This window comes from Raphanus sativus, chromosome 8 (genome assembly GCF_000801105.2).
Source record: "Raphanus sativus cultivar WK10039 chromosome 8, ASM80110v3, whole genome shotgun sequence".
Lineage (NCBI taxonomy): Eukaryota > Viridiplantae > Streptophyta > Magnoliopsida > Brassicales > Brassicaceae > Raphanus > Raphanus sativus.
The window spans coordinates 25,629,433-25,633,092 of NC_079518.1; the positions used below are offsets into that span (position 1 = coordinate 25,629,433).

General features: G+C 33.9%; 1 long non-coding RNA gene across 1 annotated transcript; it reads right to left on the bottom strand.

The window, feature by feature from the left end:
* Positions 1-718: 718 nt before the first annotated feature.
* Positions 719-1,682, bottom strand: LOC108821598 (uncharacterized). Its single transcript, XR_008937696.1, has 2 exons — positions 1,627-1,682; positions 719-1,277 (listed from the first exon to the last, which is right to left on the bottom strand). It is a non-coding gene; the product is annotated as an uncharacterized LOC108821598 (long non-coding RNA).
* Between the last annotated feature and the right edge of the window lie 1,978 nt (positions 1,683-3,660).

A 3,660-nucleotide genomic window follows, 5' to 3' on the forward strand; every position in this document is an offset into this window, starting at 1 on the left:
AGACATACATTTTTTAAAAAATTGAAAGAGGTTGCCTTAAATCATTTATCTCTGCCAGACCTGCTCCGGCATCCATTCGTGCCGCCATGAACGCATCCGCCGATGCAGATTCTCAGGCATTGATTCCGGCATCTGCGTCGATGTACAATAAGTTTCGGTTTCGGATTCTGGCATCTGTACATAGATTCTCCTTCTTTCATCCACATACACTTTGTACATGTGTACACCAAGTAGCACTCTTGTACATGTGTACAATCATTCGTCTTTATGTTTGATGGTTTTGAAGATAAAGTTTTGATCTGATATCTACTTCATTACATCTCTATTTTTGACCTGTTGTAAATTGTTTTGTTGACTATGGAAACAGCTTTGGAACACACAACGCAAAGACAAATAACGATATTACAAAGAAGAGAATACAAAAAAGAATACAATCTCGTCTTTCACAACGCATCGGGTTCTCTTTCAGTTTTGTAATCTGTGATAATGCATTGTGTAATGTTTTGAAAGATGAAAGAAGTGTACATATGGATTTTTTTTTGTTGTACATAGGTCATACATTTTTTGCATTAGGAAAGTTTTTTTTTAAAAAAAGGAGTGTACAAGTAGTCTCATAAAAAACGATGTACACAAAAGAAGACTACACATGGTTACTACTTTTTATTGTACAAATGGGTCACGTTTCTTGCATTAAGAAAATCTCAAAACAAAACAAAAATGGATGTACAATAAGTCTCATCAAAAGGATGTATATGAAATAGGTGTACATATGGATACTAATAGATGCACAAGTTGTCTTATCAAAAGGATGAACATGAAAGAAATGTACACATGGATTCTAGTTTTGTTGTACACATTGGTCATATGTCCCCTTTGTTCCGTTAGCCATCCTCGCTGCATTCTCAAACGTCGACGCAGCCAAGTAAAGCACCTACATCTCCTTGAGATTGCTCGATATAGGGAGACACAACAACAAACGATGTAAACAGGGAGACACAACAACAAAAGTAATAACTTCAGTAACAATATATTTAGCTACACATCATAGTCTATGTTAAACACTTATGATTCAAATGAACTACTAAATAGGAGAAAGCAAAGAGGCAAAATATACTTTTACAGAGGGGATGAATCTCAATGAAACCATCCTGTGAAACATCTAGTATACACAAAGAGATCCAATACTAAAATATATATAGAGATCCATAGGAGAAGATAAGCTAACCTCAAAGGAAAATGGGAGAAAGAGGAAAAAGCATAGTTGATTCTCTATTTCTCTGTTTCAAAAACATAAGCAAATAAGATGGATTAGAGAGAGAAAAATAAAAAAATTCATCGCAAATAGCCTTTTCGGCAATCTCTCGTTGAGACCGCACCATGATTTTGCTCATGTGCAATCGAGGCAAGTTCAATTAAAAAATAAGCTCACTACTCGCTCTAATTCCAAAACGGAATTAACCAATCAAACTAAGTCGGACCCCTAGAAACCCTAACTCATACGAATAGAAGCCTACGGAAGGCGTACTGATCAAAACAGCCTTCACGAAAAAACCTAATTTCTCACTAACCTACAAAAAAACCCTAGAAAATTAAATCTGAGATTAGAAAGAGGGAACAGAGACTCACCAACAACTTGCTCTTTCCCAGAGCGCCTGCTCCTTGTCGTCATCTCTAGTATCACGGGCCGTCGAACACGAAAACTCAGACTCTCTCAATCGCCTTTTACGGGAACGGTCTACGGTGATTTTTTACGAACAGAAAATAAAAAATGAAAAGACACCGACGAATAACCTCCACGCGTCCACTAAACCAAATAAAGAAACAAAATAAAAATCATTTTTTGAATTTCAAAACCAAAAAACCTTGTAAAGAGATACACAAACGAGAATCCATTTAGTTAGTTAGATTAGGGGCATGAATGTATTTAGCCAGCCCAAAAGTACCTGTGTAGCCCATTGTGACTTAAACTGTTATCCAAACTCATAAAGTGACCCAATCTGTAAATCTCTCTTAAAATTGAAAGTGTATAAAAAGGTGTATTGTGGAGAGGAAACCCTATATATACAAACTTTATGTGTTGATACATTAAGTCCTTCGATATAGGACAATTATAAAATACACCATATGTTACAATTGACAACAATCCGGGACATACCAATCATAAGTTGATAGACTATAAAATATTTGTTACATACTTAACAACCATAATTTCGAAATTATGAAGATAAATCATAGTATAATAGAAAATAAGTACAAAAACACTTACATAACATAAAAAAGTAAAGGCATTACTAACAGAGGAAACACAGAGATGCATTATAGAAAAGACAATCATGGAGAATCATTTGATCTCTACCGTTTGCCGAAGGATGTATCGAGCGATTTCAACAGAGTGTGCATGTGCAAAAGACACTGAATTTCCTTGTTTGACCACGCAAGGAAACCATGAGCTTCACATTTGTAGAATCACCGGCCATGATTCGTATTAGTCCCTGTAATAGAGGATTTTTAAGAAGACGCCATTTAAACCGCTTCATAGTGATGTAAAGCGAATAAGAAGAGTAAAGTGTGAAACGGTAAAGGTGCCGAATAAGAGGTAATCAGAAAGTCTATACGTGTAACAATGAGAACCACAGAGGATGTGAATAAGCAAGGTAAATATGTGGTTATAAAACAAAGACCAAGTAACATTAAAAACAGAGGCGAAATTGGTTTAGGGGTCCGGGATTGAATACGGTTAAACAAGCCTAGCGGACACCATCGTTACAATAAAGAATCCGGTTATGCACCAAAAACGTCACCTTCGTATACTCCGCCACCGTTACAAACAAAGAAGACTTTTAAATAGTCCTTCACTAATAATTAGGGCTGGGCATTTTATCCGTTAAATTTGATTCGATTCGTTATCCGTTGCTATTCGATCCGAAAATTCCGAATATCCGTAAGCTTTCGAAGCAAAGCAAATACTAAAATTCAATATCCGTCAAAATCGAAGCAAATCACAAATATTAAAATTTTGGGAAACGAATATCCGATCCGATCCGTCAATATATAAATACATGTATATTTTGATTATATTTAAAGTTTTAAATGTATAAAATTATATAATTATTATTCTAATATATTATTTGATAGATTCTATTCATATTATTACTTATATAAAAGTATTACATAAAAGGAAGAGAAAATATTTATGACAATTATAATTTTTTTCCTTAAGTTTTGTGTTATTATAACTTTAACTAAGTTTACAAATTTACAAAATATGAAGATTTTTCACTATTTCTTTTAATTTTTATCTTTTATATCATGCAAAAAATATATTTTACAAAACAAATTTGTATTAAATTTTTAAGATTATTTGTATTAATTAAAATAAATGAGAGATCCGTAAGTATCCGCGAATATCCGCAAATATCTATTTATTTTCCGGATATCCGGATATCCGTTTTTCCGAATATCCGTATTTTTCCGAAGCAAAGCAAATCGAAAAATCAGATATCCGTAACATTCGAAGCAAATCACAAATACCTTCAAAAACCCGAATATCCGATCCGTGCCCAGGCCCACTAATAATGGCGTCGAAAGATTTTTTGCAGAAGTGAAAAATCTATTACGGTTTACTTCCATAAAAAAATAGGATTTACTTCCATATACCAT